This window comes from Macaca thibetana, chromosome 6 (genome assembly GCF_024542745.1).
Source record: "Macaca thibetana thibetana isolate TM-01 chromosome 6, ASM2454274v1, whole genome shotgun sequence".
Taxonomy (NCBI): domain Eukaryota; kingdom Metazoa; phylum Chordata; class Mammalia; order Primates; family Cercopithecidae; genus Macaca; species Macaca thibetana.
Genome location: NC_065583.1, coordinates 126748972 through 126773659, shown reverse-complemented (window position 1 = coordinate 126773659; position 24688 = coordinate 126748972). Strand labels below are relative to the sequence as shown.

The window sequence follows — 24688 nt, the reverse complement described above, 5'->3', positions numbered from 1 at the left end:
CCATGACTTAGGCATATGAGTGAAATCTAACTGCCAGCCCTCTCCAGGGTAGTGCCCTGTCCTTTGTTCTCCCTGAGGGGCTTCAGGATGGACCAAGGGGTTATTCCTTTGGTACACTTTGCAGGCTTTGACTATCTGCTGGAGAGCTTTAAGGAGGTCTTGTCCAGTGAACAGAGATTTGGTCTTTTGATGGTTATTCTTAATATCCATATGGAATGTTTGATGAAGCATTTTTCCATTGATTAGCTGAGGGTATGAGCACCTTTCCCTCCTCTGTAGCTAGCCATCCCAAGGGGAGAAAACTATGTCCCCATGAAAGTCCTCATTCTGTTTCTGCACGGGATACTGGGACCTGGTCTCCCAAAGGAGATTATCCCATACCAGGAGTCCCTCCATAGGTGTTTCTAATGGAAGATCCTGTCTTGTGGTGACTTTGGCCTCAGCTTCTGCCTGGTAATTTCCTTCTGCTTCCTTTCCTTCTCCTTCCTTTCCTTCTCCTTTTTGATGGCCTTGGCAGTGTAAGACTGCCACTTCCTTGGGTTTTTTCACTGCCTGTAATAATTTCATGATTTATTTATGGTATTTATTGGGTGTTCCTCCAGAAATTAGGAACTCTCTTTCTTTCCATATGGCAGCATGGGCATGTGTAACTAGATAAGCATATTTGCTGTCTATATACACATTTATTCTTTTTCCCTTTCCCAGCTCTAAAGCTTGGGTAACTTTCACTAGTTCTGCTAACTGGGTGCTGGTCCTTGGGGGAAGGGGCTCACTTTCAAGTAACTGCTTTATCACTAACTACGGCATATCCTGCCCTTCATAATCCCCTTTCTACAAATGAATTTCCCTCAGTATATAGGTTGAGGTCAGGGTTGGTTAAGGGGACCTCTAAAAGATCCTCCTGGACGGCATAAGTTTGGGCTATGATCTGTTGACCGTCGTGTTCTATTGGTCCTTCGTTTTCTGGGAGAAAGGTAGCCGAGTAAAGAGGTGCACAAGTGCACATCTGAAGCACTGGTCCCTCAAATAATAAGGCCTGGTGCCTAAGTACGTGATTGTCTGACAGCCACAAACCTCCTTTAGCAGTTAGCATGCTGTTTACATCGTGAGTAGTCCATACAGTGAGGTCTCTTCCTGTATTATTTTGATGACCTCTGATACTAAAATGCCCACCCATAGACAATGAGGCCAACCCTTTGTGACCACATCAATTTCTTTACTCAAATAAACTACAGGCTGTATGGTAGTCCCTTGAGTCTGGGTAAGGACTCCAATGGCTAGTCCCGTTCTTTCTGTGACGTATAAAGAGAAATTTTGTCCCATACGTATATGCAAGACTGGGGCTTGTGTTAGGGCCTGTTTTAGGGTTCTGAAGGCTGCCTCTGCCTCTAATCCCCATTCTATCAAATGGGTGTTAGCTTTTTGGGTCTCCCTAATTAGAATGTAAAGTGGCCTGGCCATTTCACCATATCTGGGGATCCACAGTCAGCAAAAACCGGTTATTCCAAGAAATCTTGCAACTGTTTTAATGTCTTAGGGCAAGGATAAGCCAGTATAGGTTGGATACATTCTTTGCTGAGGGCCCTGGTTTCTTTAGCCAAAAACAGCCCCAGGTATTTGACCTGCTGTAAACAAAGTTGGGCCTTTGATTTAGATACTTTGTAACTTCGGTCAGCTAGAAAGTTTAAAAGGTCTTGGGTAGCCTGATGACACAGGGTCTCTGAACAGGTAGCTAGAAGTAAGTTATCCACATATTGAAGAATTAGGGTACCTGGGTGCAAGAAGTGACTTAAATCTTGGGCCAATGCTTAGCCAAACAGGTGAGGACTATCTCTAAATACTTGGGGCAAGACTGTTCAGGTGAGCTGAGTTGTTTGATCTGAGGGATCCTCAAAGGCAAACAGGAATTGAGAGTCAGGGTGTAGAGGGATACAGAAAAAGGAATCTTTAAGATCCAGGACTGTAAACCACTCTGCTTCTTCTGGTGTTTGAGAGAGTAATGTATACGGGTTAGGTACAGCTGGGTGTAAAGAAATTATGGCCTCATTAATGAGCCTGAGGTCCTGCACTAACCTGCATTGACCATTTGGTTTTTGTACCCCTAGAATTGAGGTGTTACAGGGGCTGTTACAACATCTTACTAGGCCTTTGGCTTTTAAATGTTTAACGATACCTTGTAATCCCTTTTGAGCTTTGGGTCTTGGGGGAATTGTCTTTGGTAAGGGAAAGAGATGGGGTCTTTTAGTTTGATTTGGACTGGACAGGCATTCTTTGCCCATCGAATTGTTCTTCTAATGCCCAAACCTCAGGATTGATTTATTCCTCAAGTAGGGGACAACAGATAGGTGTTTTGTTCCCTGTATTCATATAGATGATAGCTCCTGCTTTGACTAACATGTCCCTCCCCAGTAAGGGTGTGGGATTCTTGGGCATGACGAGAACGACATGAGAGAAAAGTAAGTTTTCCAAGTTGCAGCTAAGGGGGTGGGAGAAACACCTGGTTACAAGTTGTCCCAGGATCCCTTGGATGGTAACAGACCTTGAGGACAACCATCCAGGGCAGAAGGGTAGAACCGAGAAGGCCATGCCAGTGTCCAGGAGAAAGTCAATTTCCTGGCCCTTGATGGCCAAACTTACCCAGGACTCTGTGAGGGTGATGACATGAGCTGGCACTTGCCCCAGGCACCCTCAGTCCTGTTGCTGGATCATCTGGTTGGGGGATTCTGGCCCAGAGAACCTTCATCCTCTGGGGCAGTGTGGCTTCCAGTGATCACCTTGACATAGTGAACATGGATGAGGGGGTGGCTTGTTTCTCATTGGACAATCTTTTTTAAAGTGTCCTTGTAAACTGCACTGATAACAAGCCCAATCAGGGTGATTGGCCTGTTCCATTTTTCTCCTTTCTGAACCACCAAGGTTTGTTTGACTGAAGGCCATGATGAAGGTCGCGGCCTTTCTCTTATCCTGCTTTTTCTTTTTGGTCTGTTCCTCTTGGTACCTATTATAGAACACAAAGTTGCCAGGTTTAATAATGCCTCAAAATTTTGCTTGGGGCACAAGGCTAACTTTTGGAGTTTTTCCTAATGTCTACAGCTGACTGAGTAATAAATGTGTCCTTTAAAATTAACTGGCCTTCAAGGGAATCTGGTGACAGGGGAGTATAATTTCTCAAAGCCTCCCTCAGCCTTTTGAGGAAGGCAGGAGGGTTTTCTTCCTTCCCTTGAGTCATAGTAGACATCATTGATTAGGCTTTTTCCTAGTTCTTAACCCTTCTAGGATACAGGTCAGTAAATGCTTGCAGCTCCAGTCCCCATGATCCAAGTTAGGGTCCCAGTGGGAATCCATACTAGGAACTGCTTGCTGTCCCATAAGAAACCACTCTCTCTCCTCTGGTACCCTTCTATCACTTACTTGACTGAGGCACCAGGTAACCCCAAACTCTCAGGCTGCTGTTAAAGCAGAATTGTTCTCATTAAAGGTTAGGGTCTGATCGAGCAATAACATGAAATCTCTCCTGTAAAGTTCAAAAGATTATCCCAGATCCTGTAGGACATCTGTGTATCTATCAGGGTCATCTGAGAACTTTTGTAAGTCTGCATTAATTTGCTTTAGATCAGAGAAGGAAAAGGGAACATGTACTCAGGCTGGGCCAAATTCCCCTCCTATAGCCTGAAGAGGACAGAGCCAAGGGCCAGTGGGGTCTCTTGGCTCTTTGGAGGCTCTTTTATTTGTTCCCATTTTGGCCATAGAGGCCAGAGAGGGATCAGCATTAGTAGGAGAAAGAGAAGTGGGGTGGAATGGATATGGGAGTAGACTTTGAGGACTCCCTGTCGGGTGCAGGTTGTATGTCTTACACAATCGTTTGTTATCTGTTAATAAGAAGAAGGTCTGAACATATGGTACCTCGCTCCACTTGCCTTCTCATTTACAATATAGATCTAGTTGCAGGATGATATTATAGCTTCTACTCCCCTCAGGTGGCCATTGTTCTCCTCCTGGAAGAGGATATTGTGGCCAGGTAGTGCTGCAGAAAAATATGAACCACTTCTTCTTCAATGTCTGGGATCAAATTGGTTCCAGTTACTCAGAATATACCTCAGGGGTGACTTTGCTTTGGAGGGAACGTCTCCCATATCAAAGGAGAGCATAGGGATGCCTGCACTCCTAGTCATTCCCAGTGGACACTGGTACTAGGTGTCCCCTACTGTTTTAGTGTCCTTTTTCCAGGGTGCACAATCACCCATGGAACCCTGCTTATCAGCTTTAATTGTGCTTACTGACATAGCAGTTTCAACTGCACTCTTTTCCCTCCCTTCTTAGCCACAAAAAACAAGGGCAGGCTGCTGGGTTTATTGGCCTCTTACTAGCGTGCCTGAAACAGTTTTGTTCCTGTGAGTGGATTCTAAGTCTGAGGCATATTCTTAGGTGGTTAATGAGGCTCTAGTTAGCATATTTCTGAGCACGAAACTGCCCCAATAAGATAAACTCCTTAAAGATTGTACACAGACATAGCAATTTTAAGGTGGGGGGCAATGGGGTGTTGGGCCAAGGCTGAAATAGCATCTCATGTACTAGCCTTTGTCCCCACTTTCCATCATAAGAATATGACTTTTGGTCTCCCAGTCAATGGTCTATTATATTACTTAACTCCCACAGTGTGAGCGGTACCCCGAGTGGAAGAACTCCACAGTTAGGATTGCTGATCCCAAACAAGAGAGACGATAGGTGAAATGGTTCCCAGTGAAGTGGGGATGACAGAAAGATAAATGGCCTAAGCCTTCCAGTAACCATTGGCACACACTATATTGTCCTGGGTGTTGTCTTGGTTGCTGAATATGGGGAACACGCCCTGCACATTTGTATTGTTGCCCATCTACATAAGAATAAGCCATGTGACACCAGGAATATGGATCTGAGGGTTGCCATCCTAATTGTTTTAGATTCCTAATCCAGAGGGTTTTTGTCCCGGGGTAGAGAAAATACTGGAAGAGAGGGTCTTAAGAAAGTCTTCCCTACAGACGTTTGGACCCAGGAGGCATGGGTCTAGAAGGGTGGGTAAAGTGCATTTGGGCAGATGCTTAACAAAGGTTTCACACAGCACCATGATCTTGACTGGGTAGTACTGGGAGTCAGCACTACTGTTTTCCACCCTTGGCTGGCCCTCAGTTCAATCCAGAAAATGCAGAGAAAGTGGGAACTGGTTCCAGGCAAATCAACGCTCCCAACTCAGAAGGGTCAGGGGTTGTTACAGACCCATTTCCCAGAAAGACTTACACCCGTGTCTTTAGTCTGGCAGATGTGCTTGTCGCTTTCAAATGGCCAACAGGTGTCCAGTGTTTGCCCCTGATTCTAAAGAAAAATAGGGCAGAGTAGCAAGTGAAAGAGGTCCAATGTCGAAGTTCCAAGATGGCCAAATAGGAACAGCTCCAGTCTGTAGCTCCCAGAGTGAGCAATGCAGAAGACAGGTGATTTCTGCATTTCCAACTGAGGTACCAGGTTCATTTCACTGGGGCTTGTCAGACAGTGGGTGCAGCCCACAGAGAAGGGTGGGGTATCACCTCACCTGGGAAGTGCAAGGGGTCAGGGAATTCCCTTTCCTAGCAAAGGGAAGCCATGACAGATGGTACCTGGAAAATCAGGACACTCCCACCCTAATACTGCACTTTTCCAATGGCCTTAGCAGATGGTACACCAGGAGATTATACCCCGTGCCTGGATCTGAGGGTCCCATGCCCATGGAACCTCACTTACTGCTAGCACAGCAGTCTGAGATCTAACTGCAAGGTGGTAGTGAGGCTGGGGGAGGGGCGTCCACCATTGCTAAGGCTTGAGTAAGTAAACAAAGTGACCAGGAAGCTTGAACTGGATGGAGCCCACTGCAGCTCAAGGAGGCCTGCCTGCCACTGTAGACTCCACCTCTGGGGGCAGGGCATAGCTGAACAAAGGCAGCAGAAACTTCTGCTCACTTAAATGTCCCTGTTTGACAGCTTTGAAGAGAGTAGTGCTTCTCCCAGCATGGAGTTTGAGACCTGAGAATGCACAGACTGCCTCCTCAAGTGGGTCCCTGACCCCCAAGCAGCCTAAGTGGGAGACACCTCCCACTGGGGACCAACTGACACCTCATACAGCTGGGTGCCCCTCTGAGACAAAGCTTCCAGAGAAGGATCAGACAGTAACATTTGCCATTCTGCAATATTTACTGTTCTGCAACCTCCGCTGGTGATACCCAGGCAAACAGGGTTTGGAGTAGACCTCCAGCAAACTCCAGCAGACCTGCAGGTGAAGGTCCTGACTGTTAGAAGGAAAACCAACAAACAGAAAGGACAACCACACCAAAACCCCATCTGTACATCATCAACATCAAAGATCAAATGTAGATAAAACCACAAAGATGGGGAAAAGCCAGAGCAGAAAAGCTGAAAATTCTAAAAATCAGAAAGCCTCTTCTCCTCCAAAGGAATGCAGCTCCTCACCAGCAATGGAACAAAGCTGGACGCAGAATGACTTTGACGAGTTGAAAGAAGAAGGTTTCAGATTATCGGTACTAACAAACTTCTCCAAGCTAAAGAAGGATGTTGAAACCCATTGCAAAGAAGCCAAAAACCTTGAAAAAAGATTGGAAGAATGGCTAGCTAGAATAAACAGTGTAGAGAATTCCTTAAATGACTGGATGCAGCTGAAAACCATGGCATGAGAACTACGTGATGCATGCACAAGCTTCAGTAGCCAATTTGATAAAGTGGAAGAAAGAGTGTCAGTGATTGAAGATCAAATGAATGAAATGAAGTGAGAAGAGAAGTTTGGAGAAAAAAAAGTGTAAAAAGAAATGAACAAACCCTTCAAGATATATGGGACTATGTGAAAAGACCAAATCTACATCTGATTAGTGTACCTGAAAGTGATGGGGAGAATGGAACCAAGTTGGAAAACACTCTGCAGGATATTATCCAGGAGAACTTCCCCAACCTAGCGAGGCAGGCCAACATTCAAATTCAGGAAATACAGAGAACACCACAAAGATACTCCTCGAGAAGAGCAAACCCAAGACACATAATTGTCAGATTCACCAAAGTTGAAATGAAGGAAAAAATGTTAATGGCAGCCAGAGAGAAAGGTCGGGTTACCCACAAAGGGAAGCCCATCAGACTAAGAGCGGATCTCTCGGCAGAAACTCTACAAGCTAGAAGAGAGTGGGGGCCAATGTTCAACATTCTTAAAGAAAATAATTTTCAACCCAGATTTCATATCCAGCCAAACTAAGCTTCATAAGTGAAGGAGAAATAAAATCTTTTACAGACAAACAAATGCTGAGAGATTTTGTCACCACCAGGCTTGCCTTACAAGAGCTCTTGAAGGAAGCACTAAACATGGAAAGGAACAACTGGTACCAGCCACTGCGGCTAGGAAGAAACTGCATCAAGTAGTGAGCAAAATAACCAGCTAACATCGTAACGACAGGATCAAATTCACACATAACAATATTAACCTTAAATGTAAATGGGTTAAATGCTCCAATTAAAAGACACAGACTGGCAAATTGGATACAGAGTCAAGACCCATCAGTGTGCTGTATTCAGGAGACCCATCTCACGTGAAGAGACACACATAGGCTCAAAATAAAGGGATGGAGGAAGATCTACCAAGCAAATGGAAAACAAAAAATGCAGAGGTTGCAATACTAGTCTCTGATAAAACAGATTTTAAACCAAAAAAGATCAAAAAAGACAAAGAAGGCTATTATATAATGGTAAAGGGATCAATTCAACCAGAAGAGCTAACTATCTTAAATATATATGCACCCAATACAGGAGCACTCAGTTTCAAAAAGCAAGCCCTTAGAGACTTACAAAGAGACTTAGACTCCCACACAGTAATAATGGGAGATTTTAACACTCCACTGTCAACATTTCACAGATCAACGAGACAGAAAGTTAACAAGAATATCCAGGACTTGAACTCAGCTCTGCACCAAATGGACCTAATAGATATCTACAGAACTCTCCACCCGAAATAAACTGAATGTACATTCCTCTCAGCACCACATCGCACTTATTCCAAAATTGACCACATAGTTGGAAGTAAAGCACTTCTCAGCAAATGTAAAAGAACAGAAATTGTAACTAACTGTCTCTTCAATCACAGTGCAATCAAACTAGAACTGAGGATTAAGAAACTCACTCAAAACCACCCAACTACATGAAAACTGAACAACCTGCTCCTGAATGACTACTGGGGACAAAACGAAATGAAGGCAGAAATAAAGATGTTCTTTGAAACCAATGAGAACAAAGATACAACATACCAGAATCTCTGGGACACATTTAAAGCAATGTGTAGGGGGAAATTTATAGCACTAAATGCCCACAAGAGAAAGCAGGAAAGATCTAAAATTGACACCCTAACATCACAATTAAAAGAACTAGAGAAGCAAGAGCAAACACATTCAAAAGCTAGCAGAAGGTAAGAAATAACTGAGATCAGAGCACATCTGAAGGAGATAGAGACACAAAAAAAACAATGAATTCAGGAGCTGGTTTTTTTTTAAAAGGTCAAGAAAATTTATAGACTGCTAGGAAGACTAATAAAGAAGAAAAGAGAGAAGAATCAAATAGACACATTAAAAAACGATAAAGGGGATATCACCACTGATCCCACAGAAATACAAACTACCATCAGAGAATACTATAAACACCTCTATGCAAATAAACTAGAAAATGTAGAAGAAATGGATAAATTCCTGGACACATACATCCTCCCAAGACTAAACCAGGAGGAAGTTGAGTCCCTGAATAGACCAATAACAAATTCTGAAACTGAGGCAATAATTAATAGCCTGCCAACCAAAAAAAGTCCAGGACCAGATGGATTCACAGCCGAATACTACCAGAGATTCAAAGAGGGGATGGTATCATTCCATCCATTTTTAGAAAACCCCATCATCTCAGCCCCAAATCTCCTTAAGCTGATAGCAACTTCAGCAAAGTCTCAGGATACAAAATCAGTGTGCAAGAATCACAAATATTCCTACACACCAATAACAGACAAACAGAGAGCTAAACCATAAGTGAACTCTCATTCACAATTGTTTCAAAGAGAATAAAATACCTAATAAAATACCTAATGTAAATGACAAGTTAATGGGTGCATCACACCAACATGGCACATGTATACATAGGTAACAAACCTTCACGTTGTGCACATGTACCCTAGAACTTAAAGTATAATAAAAAAGAAAGAAAGAAAGAAAGAGGTCCAATGTTACTCACCACTTTGGAAATCCTGGACAAGCCCACACAATAAGTCAGGAGTTTTTTTTGATGGGCTCCTGGTCTTGCTAACTTTGAAGAATGAAGCTGCGGACATTGGTGGTGAGTGTTACAGCTCAAAAAGAGTCCACAGACCAGGAGAGTGAACCGCACTGCAGTTTATTGAACAAAATGAAAGGAAAGTTTCCACATGGTGGAATGGGACCTGGAAGGGTTGCCATTGCTGGCTTAGGTGGCTAGGGCTTATATCCCTGTGTTACCCCCTCCCCTTTCTTTCTTTTTGTTCATTGAGAGTGGTTATTTTTTCAATCCTCCCTTGGAATGGTTAATTTTGAATCCCTCACACGATTGATTAAGAACTCAAAACCCTGAGTCACAGGGATCTTTTGCAAAAGTCCCTGAAATGGCTCAGGAAGTCCCTCCAACTACACCCCTCAATATGGTAACTCTATCTTCAACTTTTTAAGAAACTTCCAGACTATTTTTCAAACTGGTTGCACCATTTTACAACACTATTAACGTATGGAGATTCCAATTACTTAATGTCTTCATCAACACTTGTACTGTCTGTCTTTTTTATTATAGCTATCCTTTTATATTTTTTATTTTTTGACAAGGTCTCATTCTGTCACCCAGACTGTACTGCAGTGGTGTGATCACAACTCACCACAGCCTTGACTCACTGGGCTTAAGCAATCCTCCCACCTCAGCCTCCTGGGTAACTGGAACCACATCACCATCCCTGGCTATTATTTTGTAGAGACGAGGTCTCACTATGTTGCCCTGACTGCTCTGGTACTCTTGGGCTCAAGAAAACTTCCTACCTCAGCCTCTCAAAGTGCTGGGATTACAGACATGAGCCACCATGCCCAGTCTGATTATAGCTATCTTAATGTTAGGGTGTGAAAGTTAGCTCACGGTGGTTTTAATTTGAATTTCCCTAACACCCAATGATGTAGAGCATCTTTTTATGTGTTCATTGGCCTTTTGTACATCTTCTTTGGAGAAATGTTTGTTCAAATCTTTTGCCAATTTTTAATTGGGTTGTTTTGTCTTTTTATTGTTGAGGAATATATTGTCTTATATAAGAAAAATTGCTATTTTGTTGTCTTGTGAAGATCACATGAGTGGATGACCCTCTTGGTTACTGCTATATAGAGCAAGAAGATGGCCATTGCCCTGGAATTAGCTATTACTCAATTTTGGGGACCTTATCTAAACTGCTATGTCTTGTTAGAGAGCTAGTATGAGAAGTTAATCATGGGGAAAACAGTAGATCCACTTCCATAATGCATCCAGAGGTTTCCAGGATGTAGTCTCCAAATGTGATTCTTTAAGTTAGGGAAACCCATTGGAGTGGATTAAGACCATAAGAATTAGTAAGAACTAGAACAACAATGAGGTCTCCAAAATAATATTGTCCTGAGGAAGGCAGGCATCTAGCTTGTGATTCAGGCTAAACCTTATGTCTGGGGATTCACTAGCAAAAGCTAATTTCAGCTTTCTGGAAAAACTACTCTACTTAAATGTGTATGACTGGGGGCGGGGGGAACAGCTTCAATGTGAATTAGTAGTACAATGACCTTAAACCTAAGGTAACTATGTAATTTCTTTCCCCAAACTATGACATCTTTAAATAGGAAAGGAGTGGCATTAATAATTTACCAGACCATAGGAAAAATCTTGTCCTCTTGCAGTGATGCCCCTGCTAGTCTGGGATACTTCTGGAGATGTTGGTCCCCACAGCACTTCATCCTTGTGACATCACCACAAAAGGACAGGCTTCTGGTGATCAATGAAGAAACAGTCCCTAACAATGACAGCACGTGGAGGTGAGGACCAATGGCAGTTATTCAACTGGCATTTAGAAATAGGAGAAACTGGCTTCCTGCTCAAAAGGCAAATGACTATTTGCGCACTTAATTGTATCCGAGTGTGTGGATCAGATCATGTTAGTTACAAACACACAGATGCCAAATTCATATATATATATATATATATATAGAGAGAGAGAGAGAGAGAGAGAGAGAGAGAGACAGAGTTTCACTCTTGTCACCTAGGCTGGAGTGCGATGGTGTGATCTCGGCTCACTGCAACCTCTGCCTCCTGAGTTCAAGTGATGCTCATGCCTTAGCCTCCTGAGTAGCTGGGATTACAGGAACCCGCTACCATACCCAATTAATTTTTGTGTTTTTAGTAGAGATGGGGTATCACCACATTGGCCAGGCTGGTCTCGAACTCCTGACCTCAGGTGATCCTCCCGAGATCACACCATCGCACTCCAGCCTTGGTGACAAGAGTGAAACTCTGTCTCAAAATGTGTGTGTGTATATATATATATATATATATATATATGAATTTGGCATCTGTGTGTTTGTAACTAACATGATCTGATCCACACACTCGGGTACAATTAAATGCACAGTCATTCGCCTTTTGAGCAGGAAGCCAGTTTCTCCTATTTCTAAATGCCTTGGCCTCCCAAAGTGCTGGGATTACAGATGTGAGCCACCACACCCAGCCTCATATCTTAAAAAATATTTGTCATATTTACAGTAGTTCCTATGCAATATAATGTCTATAAAATGTTTGCATTTATAGGAAACTTTCCATTTTGCTAACCTTTGAGCAGGTCAAAGCAATTTAGGTCAATTAATCTAAAAGCACACATATCCTAATGATCTGTTTTTAATGTGTATTTCTCAATGTAAAATACTTATATATGATTCATCAAGCTTTACCTCATTTGGATTAATTTCTCTTTTTTTTTATTACATTCTTATTAAAGACTTTATCCAAAACACAACATTTATTACTAAAAGGAAATAGTCAATATATCAAATTATAATACCTTTTTACTGGAAATCTTTTACTTATATCTCTGAAATTCAAAAGTTACTGAATTTTATAGTATAACTCTTAATTAAATTTACATTGCTAAAATTTATAAGAACTTAAAGTTTATATTTCAATTTCCCTGGTCTCCTGATCATGACTATTAATTTTACCTAATCTCCCTTGCATAACACAATTTACTTAACAAATGAGATTACTCTCAAACATTTCATTTTCCTGTGGTTTAAAAATAGCATTTAAGTGAATGCCTTCAGTTGAAAGTATTCAGGTACCCTACATCCTAGGAAAGGAGTGTCACTGCTCGTAACTCTCATGTTCCTCTGCCTTTCATTATAATATCTGTTATAGGGAAAAGTCAAAGCACCAATCGTTACAATTTTATCAATCACAAGAAAGCTGTACTTTGTCTACAGCCTACAGCCTTTCACACTTCACTGGTAAGTATGTTACGTGTATGGATAAAGAGAGTAGAAAACAAGATGAAATACTGCCAGTGCAATTACCAAGGCTGATTTGCACTTTGCTAGAGTGCAACTCCCATGAAGTATTAAGATATGCATGCCAGCTTTGGGATTATCTTATTTAAAGGTCACTTTAATTGCCTCTTTTTCACTAAGTGGGGCCCCAGTTGCTTTCTGGTAGTCCCTTAAGTTCACGTTCCTTGCTGAAGTTGATTTGGGACACCCATTTGTTCCTTACATTAATGGACTTATTGGACACAATCTGGGTCACATGTTCCAGGAAAATGGGCCTAAGTATGTCTAACACCCAAAGGTTTCAGGAAGGCCTAAGTATGTCTAATACCCAAAGGTTTCAGGAAGGCCAAAGTATGTCTAACACCCAAAGAATTCAGCAAGTCCTAAGTATGCCTAACATCCAAAGATTTCATGAGCCTCTAAGTTGGTTAATTCAGGGTTGTCACCACTTGTTTAATAAACTTCAGGACAGTAATGGTTTTCTCAAGGTTTGGTTGAACATTTTGAATCTTCAAAAAATAGCAAAACAACCTGTGTATCAGAACGTTTCACAGCATTGCCCAAATTTCCATGTTTGCTGTTCCACTGAACCAAATGAAACTGCAGCATGTATCTACTTATGAACAGAAGAACCTGCTCATGGAGGTGGCCCCAGTGCAGACAAAACAAAAGCTGGCAGACTCAGTGAGTGATCCTTCAGTGAGCACTGATTGCCAATCGTCAAACTCTGCATTGACACAGTGACCATTGTTGTGATCCTGCAAGCAGAAGTTTGGGCATAGAACAAACACAGAAGTTTAGGAAAGGGTCATGCTTGGCTATTTTTAGTTTTGAGATCAATAGAGAACTGGCAATCTTCATTGGCAACATAGTGAGTGTCGGACCCACACTTTGAGCTGTCTGGCACATGTCTGTGTAATGAGACCTGGTCTCACTAGCGATTAGGTTCAGAAGGTAGCACTTAGCCCAAACCAGCTCTGCTCCAATTCCTTCAGGAGGAACCCAATTTTCCCCTTTTAGTTTTTTTTATTATTATTATTTTTTATTGGAGAGTGGTTGGGGTAGATAGTAGTAAAAATGAACCCTTGCCTACTTTTTAACACCTTACCAAAATGTTAAATACATTACCATGTACTCATTATTTTGTTAATAAACCAACTTATCATCTCTGAACTTTATTTTTCACATCAAAATTGTAAAATAATATGAACCATGAAATAAAACTCAAAATGGACAACACTGGCTCCAACGTTGGTGAGCTCTTTAAGCAATCCCAATTGTTTACATTTGTGCTCCATGTACACACAGTTGTTTTTTCAGACTTGCACATTTCTCTTGCAAGGGGGCATCCAGCTTTTCTATTTCCCTGGTGCTTTGCTCATTCTGGATATGCTGTTTCAAAGGCAAAAAGGAACTCTGGAGTCTTGGGAGCCTCTACCCACTAGAATCCATGAGGTTGCTTTCTGACGTTAAAGTTAAGTGGTAATTGGGTGAATAAGCCATATTAAGAGGGTTCTAGTCTTGAAGGAACTCAGTGTATTTGTGGCCGGGAGCTCTCACCTGTGTCTGCTTGAGATTGTCTATTATTCCCATATTCCCATATGACATGGACACCCTGAAGGAGATTAATATTTACTACCACTCTCAATGTTGAATGAAGCAGTAAATACAGGAACAAGCAAAGCTTCGCAGTCGTGTTCTCAGTGTGCTGTGGCTGGAACCTCAGTTACAATGGCCTATAGCGAACCGCTTTAGTGTCCATTACAATAAAATAAGGACTTCTGGTGAATCTCCAAAGTTTTAATTACACTCCTTTCTCTCTGTCTCCGCAGGGTACTATTAAGTGTTTTCATTTGTCCTCTCAGTTTTACTTAGGACACTTATATGCTATTGTGCACGTTGTAACAAAATGTGTGGTCTGCATTGGCAAAAGTATATGAGCATGTAGGGTATTTTAGACGAGGCTTCAAGCTTTGTAAGAGGAAGCTCGTCTTACTCTTGGCTTGTGGATACCCAAAGGCGGGGTGTCACTGTGAAAGCCAGAGACGGCAGTCCAGCTGGTGGTGGTGGTGTTCTTTCAATACAAAATCTTTTCTTGGCTCCTTTTCTTCTTTATGTAATGTTATTTATAATTTGAAAAATATTGTATACATGTCAAACAATTAATAGAAAATGTAAGTGAGAATTGAAGAATACTCACAATTTCACACATCAAGAGAACAATAATAAATACTTTAAAATATGTTCTTCTGGATCCATTTCTGACATCATATTGCATGGCTGAATGGAATTCCATGTTAGGAACACATCAGAAGTAAGCATATTGACTGAGAAGTGAGTCAATATGGAGGCAGGCTGTTTGGATCAGATCTTGGTCTTCTTCTTTACTGTGTTATCTCTGGGCAAATTATTTCACTTTTCTATGCTGCAGTTTACTTAGCCATAAAGTAAGGTTAATAATAGTTCTTACTGCATAGAATTGCTGCAAGTATTAAGTGCATTAATACAGGTAAAGTACTTAGAACATGCCAACACATAGCACGTATGTAATAACTCTCATTTTCATTACTCATATACACACATATATATATAAAGAGAGGCATATTCTTTCTTTTTTTTTCTTTTTGAGACAGAATCTCGCTCTGTTGCCCAGGCTGGAGTGCAGTGATGCGATCTCGGCTCACTGCAAGCTCCGCCTCCCAGGCTCATGCCATTCTCCTGCCTCAGCCTCCCGAGTAGCTGGGACTACGGGTGCCTGCCACCACGCCCGGCTAATTTTTTTTGTATTTTTAGTAGAGATGGGATTTCACTGTGTTAGCCAGGATGGTCTCAATCTCCTGACCTCATGATCCACCCACCTTGGCCTTCCAAAGTGCTGGGATTACAGGCATGAGCCACCACACCCAGCCAATACATAGGCATATTCTTATTATTGTTGGACATTCAGGTTCACAGTTGTCTTCTCATAAGTAATGCTATAATAAACTTTCTAGTAGTTAAACCTTGAGCACATCCTTATGTCTTTAGTATAGACTCCTAAAAGTTGAACTGCTGGTACATACATTTTGTGTTCAGTGCATTTTGATTACCAAAATGCTTTTCAAGAAGTTTACCATTTTATATTCTCATCAGTGTATATGACTGTCCATTTTGATTTTTTAAAATTAAAATTTGAAACTTTTTTGTCAGAGACAAAAAAATTGTATGTTATTGTGAATTTAATATACGTATTTCTTTTATTATTTATTCTATCACTGCTCAGCACTGCACTCCCAGCACCTAGCATAATATCTGGCACAAAGTAGATGGTTGAAAGGGAAAAAATGTATAGACATTGAATATATGTGTATATACATGTATACGTGCATATGTATGTGTGCTTACACACACACACACACTTGCACATACACACACTGTACTTGAATTTTCTGTTCTTATTTTCATGACTCATTTTAGCAATGGATATGCCAGAACTTTGGAGCACCAGCTGAGCAGCTCCAGCTTCAGGAAAGGGGACAGCTCACTCAGGAGGATTCATAAACAGCTGCCATTAACCCCCCCCAGTTTTTATGTGTGCAGCTCTGTCTAAGTGGTTGTGTCCTCCTCCGTGACTCATAACAGCATCTGTGTCTGTTATCGCTGGAGTCCCACTCCGAAATGTGTTACCTTTTACATATTTAAGTCCCAGCATACCACTTACGTCTTGTATACTTTAGGCAAGCCAAGTATTCCCTTGGAATTTCAGTTTTCTTGTCTGTAAAATGGGGAAAATAATGCTTACGCCAACTATGTCAGAGGGTTGTAATAAAGTGAGTCCTGGGAAAGTGTGAAGTGCTTTGAAGAGGTGGAGGAGTGGCACAATGTGCTGTGGAAGGGGCACTAATGGTCTCCTGTGTACTGCTTGATTCAAGGTCCATGACAGAGTAGGGTACTTTCTCTTCTCTTTCAGATTGCCCATCATGGGCCAGGCACCAAAGATTAAAAAGAAATGAATCGGCCGGGCGCGGTGGCTCAAGCCTGTAATCCCAGCACTTTGGGAGGCCGAGGCGGGCGGATCATAAGGTCAGGAGATCGAGACCACAGTGAAACCCCGTCTCTACTAAAAATACAAAAAATTAGCCGGGCGCGGTGGCGGGCGCCTGTAGTCCCAGCTACTCAGGAGGCTGAGGCAGGAGAATGGCGGGAACCCGGGAGGCGGAGCTTGCAGTGAGCCGAGATCGTGCCACTGCACTCCAGCCTGGGCAACAGCGTGAGACTCCGTCTCAAAAAAAAAAAAAAAAAAAAAAAAAAAAAAAAGAAATGAATCGAGTGAAATAGGATTTAGTGGTTTATAGAAAAACTCTAGGTCTTTGACCCAGGATGTGTCTAGGACTTAAGTTTTTGTCAGGAGCAAGTGGATAAACTGTGGCGAGATGTTTCAGTGTTTTTCTTCCAACTGTGTACATTTTTACTGCTTCCGTGTTCTTAATGTTTCAAAATGAATGGGCACAGAGGAACTGAAAAGCAGTGTAATTCTGAGGAGAAAATTACGGAAAGGACAATATATTGTCCAAGTTTTTATTATAGACTTAAAAAATCATGCCGTACCTTGTCATATCACTTCAGAAAATATTGGAAATTAATTTCATTTTCTTCCCTATTGCTTCTCAAAAAATACTGCTCTAAACTTTAAGACATACCCTAATCTAGCGTCATGAAAGAATAGGATAAAAATTTTCAGCCGATTCCAAACTGATCAAACTTGCCCATTCTTTATGGAACTGTATTTTGACCTTCTAGTTATTGAATTTTGCCCCCTTTAGATATTGAATTATAGCCAGCTCCACAGTGAATTACAATTAAAGTTAACAGACAGTCTTAAAATTAGGAAGCCTGGTCAAGTTTTGAAAGGCACATGCCAAGTAAACGAGGTTTCCAAGTGCCCCTTGCCTCCAGGTATGGAAACATTTTTCATCATGACTGCGTTCTGGGGCAGGTCTCAGCTGGGAAAAGTTTTGTTTACAAAAGAAAAGAACAAGCAGCAGTTTCTGAAAGGGAGTAGCTCTGTTGAATTTACATGCAAGTTCCTTACCCGGACAGAAAAAACACATCATCTTGTCATTTGTTCTCCACCTGCAGGGATTGTTCTAATATTGTTGGGTTGGGCAGTCAGGACCAGGCCATTGGCAGCTGTCATGCTGGCTGCTCACTATGGCAACCTCAGAATGAGCAATTATGGAAAATGCCTTTTATTCACCTTCTCTTTGTCTCCTCCTCTCCTATTCAACTTTTTTTATCCCTAGCCTCCTCTGAAAACCTAGCTAAAGAGAGAAAAAAATTAACAATACACTGTGTTCTAGGATTGTATTTCTTTCATGTTGGCTGACATCCTAACACCTTGAGCCATGGGCTGTTCAAAAAGGATTAACTATGAAAGGTCATTTCTGGCCAATACTACAATGAGACTCATCCAACAGCAATATAAATGTGGTCAAATACTGTCCCGGGAGTTTAGTGCTTCTCCAGATCTATTCCATCCAGCATTGCTTGGGGCACTGTGTCGTGGAAGATGTAGCCTTTCCAAACAGAGAGAAAGGCAAAATCACTGGAGGGGTTTAAAAACAGAAAATATCTTTTCTCAAATGGAGATAAACCCTGGACATTAAGAATCTTATCTAGTAAAAAAAAAGAAAAAGAAAAGAAAATGTACAGCATCATTTGTTTTCTCAAATAAATGATTTTATTTCTTTTTTTTTTTTTTTTTTTTTTTGTACTAGATAAGATTTTTAATCAATCTTTCCTGGATTGCAGGCTAAGGTTATTTTTGTTAGCCAGTATTTTGGGTTTTCCCCTTAGATATTTTTAAGCATGACATTAGAACCTCCTGTGAATGACCGATAATAAGATTGACCCAAGAAAAGAAGCAGATAATAATTGTCAACCTATCAGCAAGAGAAAAAGCCCATGTTTTCCTCATTTTCAGCTTCTTTAATTATCAGGAACTCTTTACACCTCCAGATGAAATTGAGGTTCTCCTGTACCACGTCTAGTTTATGACCTTGCCCAGATTTGCTGGGTTTTCCCTGCCCTGGGGCTTCAACTGCTTGCTCAGTGGAGTATCCCAGCAGTTGCTGTCTTGGCCTCATGTACAAACGCTGCAGGTTGTCTCAGGATCCTCTGGGGTGAGAATCGGGCTTTAGCCTAACTTCAGCAAACCTGCTGTTTCAGAGCCCACAACAGATGTGATCCAGTCAGACTGAACTTTTGGGTGGCTCTGGCTTCTCTACGACTTCCAGACTCAGATGACAAGAGTGAAATTTGCCCATAGAATGCAGATAAATCAACTTGGAAAGGGTGGATTTTGATCAGTGAGAGCCAGGAAATGGAAGGAACCAGACCAGCAGATGAACTCCTTTGCTTTCATTTTCCTGATGGACTGTTCTGGCATGATATGTACAAGAAGATGTCCTGTATGCCTGAAGAACCTGCTGTGTGTGTGTGTGTGCGCGTGCATGTGTGCGTGTGTGTGTGTGTTTTAGGCTGTAGCCAATTCAGAAATTTGCCATCTAGTATTTGCTCTCCTTTCTTCCTGCTTTATTCATCCTTATCCCCTGTTATTGTTGTTGAGGGATTCCACCTTCCAATGAAGCTGACGCACTGCATCTTTGTTGCCAGCTCTAATTTTTAGGAAACCCAGACTAAAACACCATCAATAAGACAGTAGTTGTATTTTAAATTTCTGAATTATGAGAAATTACATGTTGCTAAAATACATTACATTCAATTATGTTTTAAAATAAGGTAATAGTCAAAACACAATGAAATGGAATCAAGAAATTGCTAATATTTGAGTGTTCTTGACCTACAAAAATGACCATATCATGTGGTCTAACCTAATAATATTTATGCTGGAAGCAATGCAATATGGTGGTTAAGAGCTTAGGAGTCATGTTGACTGAGTGCAAATCTGTTCTGTCACTAACTACCTGTCAGACATTGAACAAGTTATTAATTCGCTCTAGGTCCCAAATACTTTACTTATAACGAGAGGATAATATATAGGCTGGTTGTAAAAATTAAATTACGTAACACATATAAATAATTTATAAATTTTAGTTATTTTATATAATATAAAGTATTTATTGCATCCATAGGTAATGTGTCCTGTATACAGAGATTTAAGCATCCTTTAAAAAAATCTATTCTGCCCTCCCATGACTTTAGGCCAGGCATCTGTGCCCCTGAGGTTGGAAACCATTGACTCAAAACATATTTATATGCCACAGATAAACAAAATAATAAAAAGAGTGTGTGACAAATTACTATTATGCTTCCCCTTCTGCACCACTAATTTCAGTTCTATTAATTGATTCATTTTTCTATATGAATATTTAGGATCTCTACTAATTTTCTTAGATTATTATTGCTTGGGTTTTTGTAAATCACTTTCAAAAATATTTAGATGACACAAATTATTTGTCTTAAAAATATTAAATTAGGCCATTCCCCAATTTTCCACGGCTACTTTCCTCTACCTATAGGCTAAATTTAATTTCATTCCTCATTTTATTACTAGATGAACAACAACAATGACCTGAGGTAATAGAGTAACACCTATCTCCATGACACACTGAAGAGCTTCTGAGAATATGATCAACCTTTGAGTACATACTGCGTTGTCCTATTGAACATTTACCCACTTAGATTAGGACATTTTCTAATAATAACCATAGGTAATATTATATAGTTCTATATTATTTTCAAAGTCTCCCTAATATTACATGAATTGATCCTCACAGCACATCTATGATGCTTTAGTCAAGCATTTCAGCTGCAAATAACAGAAACCTATGTCAAACTTTAAGAAAAAGAGGACATTTCATTATCATCAACATCAGCATCTCATGAAATCCAAAGGGCAACCAGCCTCCAGAAAGGCTGGAACAGGGACCTGGAAGGCCAGGAAGAACAAAGGTCAGTATTCTTGTTTTTTACTCTACTTTTCTGTGTGCACCTGATTCATTGTACCCAACTTTGCCATCAAACTTTCCTAATTTACTTCTCCTCTCATCAAGTGACCAGCCCAGCTGAATTATCGTTACTCAGTTTCAATTCCAAATTACCAGGAGAATGTAGCTCTGATCACCCCAATTTGAAAAGGTATCTTTTCCTAGTTCTGTTGTATTTGGCCAGCAGTGTGGAGCCATCTATCACAAAAATGATTGCCGTGGCTCACCTGTGGGTAAGGGGGCAACTCCAAAACAATGAGGATGTAATAAGTTAAGCAGATAACTCAAAAATGTGTCCACTATTTTTGAGGGAATTATAAGTGTTTCTGCTTTATAGATGAGAACACTAAATAAAAGGTTGAATCCTAGGGTGAGGTAGAAAAATCAGAAATCTACCCAAATATTTTTACTATAAATTTTGTATTTTTTTAGTTCTACTACTTAACCTCCCTGGAAGCTGACACAGAGAGAATTATCAACAAAACTACAGCAACCTTAACTGAAGTGGTAATATAATAATATGGATAAAATAGTCCACTTAACATTCTTTGAAAGAGCCTAGAGTTGGGCCTTGAGGAAACAGACCATGTTTGGTTGTCGAAATCTGGAAGACTGAACGAAGCAAAAATATTCTGTGAAATCTGATGATGGAGAGACAGAAAGAGGGGAAGGCTGTGGTAGAAAAAGGTAATACATGTCACCATATATTTGCCTTTTAATGGAATCTAATTCAAGAAAACACTTGTATCTATGGGTAACAGTAGTTTGTGCTTTCTCCAAACATAAACTCCCGTGTTTTGGAGATGAAGAGAGTCTAACTCATGTCTCTAAGGCATCTGATTTCCATTAAGCACATCGCCTGATTCCTTTGAGCACACAGTGATCACTTATGAGCTTTGGGCAAAGTTCTGGTCCCTCCAATGCTTGTTTTCATGGTTGATATAGACCATACCTACCTGACTTCAAACAATAGGATGATGGGTTCTCTACAAAAACATCTAGGTAAGCATTTTAGCTGCATAATGCCAAAAAAATCCTGGAATTTGGAAAAGTTCAGCTGATTATTTTAAGTTTTGGGCTTTGAGATTTTAGAAAGTCTTATTAATACATTCTCTAAGAAAGTGTCCTAATTCATTTTTTAAAATATGCAATATTGTTTGAAACATCTGAGCAACAGTCTCAGACTTGTAAACAAGATTTTGGCTGTCAGTGCTATTTAATTTAGTCCAAACAGTATTGGACTAAATTACATCTCAGAGATTGTATATTTGTGGGGAATATATTAATTAATACTTAAAAATTAACTAGTCCTTTAAAATGAGTATGTTTGGTAAACCTATATTTCTCTTCTAAGGATACAAATACACACATACAAGATGTATGCATACATACATACAAACATACACACACATATATACAGGAGTAGGCCATACTCTCTTGGATAGTCAGTGCTAGAACAAGACATTAGTATTACATTCTTGGTAGTTAGTTTTCAAATTAATCATGATATTGGGCTGCCCTTAAACAATAAGGAAATGTCATCATAACCCCCATCTGGGAAAAGAATGCCTGATGGTGATTTCTACACATAGAGAGAGTGAATGAAGACGCTTGAAGCTGCTGGATTGAAATACTGAAGGAGACAGGTTACAAGAGCAACCTGCTTTTTGGTGTCTTATACCCTAAGAGTTATTAAAAGAATGCAGCACAATGGGAAAAAAATAAATGCTTTCACAGCAAAATGCTTCCTAGTGCTACTAAGCATGTCTCAATTTAGCACATAGGCATTACTGATGAAATTTAAAAGGGCAATACTATTTTAAGAATCCAAAATTTTCTTTTAATTAATTTTTCTTTTTACTTGACGTTCCAAGATACATGTGCAGAACATGTAGGTTTGTTACATAGGTTTACACGTTTGCTACACCTATCAACCCATCATCTAGGTTTTAAGCCCAGCATGCATTAGTTATTTGTCCTGATGCTCTCCCTTGGGTCGCCCGCAAACCCTGCGACAGGCCCCAGTGTGTAAGTTGTTTCCCTCCCTGTGTCCATGTGTTCTCATTGTCTTTTTATAAATTTTAAAAAGACTGTTTTTAAAATATGGAGCCAGAAATGTTTCAGGTATAATGGCATGTTTATGGTTGTTTAATGAATAAATTGAACAGGTAATAACTTTATGCTTGCCTAACAGTATACAGTTTTCTTTTTATAATCGCCATTGATCAGAAGCGACATTAAAACTAAAATCAGGTTGTTTTTAGGGGGACAGAGTCTTGCTATGTTGCCCAAGCTGGGCTTGAACTCCTGGGCTCAAGGGATCTTACTGCTTTGGTCTCCCAAGAAGCTGGGCCTACAGGTTTACACCATTGTGCCTGACGATAGTTATTTTTATAATCAATAGTTTACTTCCAATATAATATAACAAAGTGGTTGGAGCCCAACATCATACAACTGATCTTATTAGCAATTCTGTGTACAGTGTTTGCTTTTAAGATTTTCTCCTAATTATGTAAGATAGATAGCACTGCATGCACAGACAACAGTGTGAGTTACGAGGAAAAACCCACCGTATAAAAAGAATGTTTTTCATTTAAATTGTTTTGCTTTTAGACAGCTTGACTTACTCAAAAGCAATAGAAGATCCTTGACTTCATTTCTATTTCAAAGCACAATCACCACTTAACATCTGTTTTTTTCTGGGCGGTTGAAACTATCTTGCTGACTGCATGACTGCAGATGAATGTTTAAAAAATCATCCAGTAATGTGCAATCTCATTTGAGGCAGGCACTATCATGTCAATTTGAGGCAATTGTGAATAGTCCTTACTAAATATTTCTAATGCCATTTGATAGGTGTCACTGACTTTTAAGAAAACCACTGAGCCACTTCCTTTCCTGACCGTGTTTGGAATTACTGTACACATCTTTTTCCTGGCCTCTGGCAGAAGCTTGTGATGTAAATAAGTTCATATGGCTGGTTGGAAAGGAAGAAGGTGTGTATTACTAGACGAAATACATCAAAGAGTGTGCATGGTTTCAACCAAAATTAAGAACAGGAGTGCCTTAGAGAGACACTCCTGAAATTCCTCTACAGACTATACCCTGCTTTGAGGAATACTTTTTCTCCCTATTCATGCTCCTCCTTCCTGTCTCTGTTTCCAGCCGTATTCTAAAACTGTAGTGAAACCAGTGTTCACTATAAAAATAGTTATGAGGAAGTTTGAATTACCAGAAGATTTGAATAAAAGGGATAATGATATGCCCATGTCACAAACGAGATCCTAACAAATTTTTTTTGTTTTGTTTCATTTTGTTTTGTTTTTTCAGAAGCTTCCATATGTGACTACTTTTTAAATTCTCTCCCATGGACACATTTATACCTTAAAACTTTGTCTTATCATTTCCTTAGCTACAGGATGAAAGAGAGTTTCAGAATTCTTTCAACACTTTTCAGAAATGACATGATGTGTGGTACAGTTCAGGTCACTATGCCTAAATCAAATGTTGTGTGTTTGTAGAAGCAATTATGAACTTTTAAGATTCTATTCTTACAGAAGTACTTAATATATAAGATGAAAACCTTCTAATCCTTCCTCCAGAAAGAGAACCACTCTCAATATTCACTGCATATCGTCATTTCCCAAGCAAAATATTTTTTCTATACAAGTACTAGAATATGTTATTACATCCTCTTTTTACAAAGTTATTCTTTGATCACGATTTCTAGCAAAAATCCACAAGGACAAGACTATTTTCACCCTTTCCCATTTGATTTTCAAATGGAAAAAGAAAACTTCCACATTCCTTTTCTTGTGCTTTTTTTTTTTTTTTTTCTCTTCCTTGATCTAATTCTATTGTTTGAAGAAGCAGGGTCTTTGGTGATGGAATTCATAGACGTTTCCTGACATTCTCAAAAAATTCTATTCAATATTAAACTATAGCATTCATAACTAACATTTTTTTTCATTCAGGAGAATTTAATAAATACATTCTAAGAAAGTTTGCTATAAAGAAAATTGCTGGCAAGTGAAACAAGCTCTCTTCTGATTTCCATTTAAAATTAAATGTGCCTAACAAAGGATTAAAATTTCATAAACCC

General features: G+C 40.1%; 1 protein-coding gene across 17 annotated transcripts in view; it reads left to right on the top strand.

The window, feature by feature from the left end:
* Nucleotides 1-24688, top strand: part of NDUFS4 (NADH:ubiquinone oxidoreductase subunit S4) — a 696041-nt gene that overhangs the window by 224260 nt on the left and 447093 nt on the right. Inside the window, exon 1 of one of the 17 annotated variants that reach the window (XM_050794156.1) lies at nt 2717-2720. The exons of 14 other annotated variants lie outside the window; for them this stretch is intronic. The gene's annotated coding sequence lies outside the window, so the exon portion shown is untranslated. Of the gene's footprint in view, nt 1-2716; nt 2721-4837; nt 4842-13940; nt 13945-24688 lie in introns of those variants that run through there. 2 more of the 17 variants (XM_050794122.1, XM_050794146.1) reach the window with 2 other exon arrangements.